At 64.9% G+C, this 780-nt stretch overlaps 1 non-coding gene across 1 annotated transcript; it reads left to right on the forward strand.

Moving 5' to 3' along the window:
• Window positions 1-428: 428 nt before the first annotated feature.
• LOC141979776 (5S ribosomal RNA) lies at window positions 429-547 on the forward strand. Its single transcript, XR_012637168.1, has one exon. It is a non-coding gene; the product is annotated as a 5S ribosomal RNA (ribosomal RNA).
• The last annotated feature ends 233 nt before the right edge of the window (window positions 548-780 follow it).

Here is a 780-nt window from a genome sequence, read left to right on the forward strand (position 1 = left end):
AAGGGAAAGGGGACGAGGCGGCCCGGAGCCGGGTGCCCGGAGCCGGGTGCCCGCGGCCAGGATCGGGCCCCTGGAAGTCTGAAAAAAAATTTTTCACCGACCCCCAAAGTGGTGTTGGGGGGGGCTCACGAAGCCTCCGGAGCGGAAAAAAAAAAACGGAAAAAAGGATCGGGCCCACCCGAGGCAGCGGAGTCAGTAAGGGAAAGGGGACGAGGCGGCCCGGAGCCGGGTGCCCGGAGCCGGGTGCCCGCGGCCAGGATCGGGCCCCTGGAAGTCTGAAAAAAAAATTTTCACCGACCCCCAAAGGGGTGTTGGGGGGGGGCTCATGAAGCCTCCGGAGCGAAAAAAAAAAACGGAAAAAAGGATCGGGCCCACCCGAGGCAGGGGAGTCAGTAAGGGAAAGGGGACGAGGCGGACCGGAGCCGAGTGCCTACGGCCATACCGGACGGAAGGCCCCCGATCCCGTCCGATCTCGGAAGGTAAACCGTCCCGGGCCTGGCTAGTACTTGGATGGGTGACCGCCTGGGAATCCCAGGTGCCGTAGGCAGCTTTTCCCGCTGCGAGCCAGCTCTCTCCTTTTCTGGGGAACAAGGGCAGGGTCGCCCTGCCAGGGGCCCTGGGGCTGAAGTCCCTGCCGGCCACCAGGTCAACCCGGAGCCTGCCCCTCTGCGGCCAGCAGGTCAACCCCATACCGGCAGGGGGTTGACCTGGTGGCCGGGAAGCAGAGCGGCCAGCAGGTCAACCCCATACATTCAGCGGGTTGACCTGGTGGACGGGAAG

The sequence above is a fragment of the Natator depressus genome, chromosome 28 (genome assembly GCF_965152275.1).
Source record: "Natator depressus isolate rNatDep1 chromosome 28, rNatDep2.hap1, whole genome shotgun sequence".
NCBI lineage: Eukaryota > Metazoa > Chordata > Testudines > Cheloniidae > Natator > Natator depressus.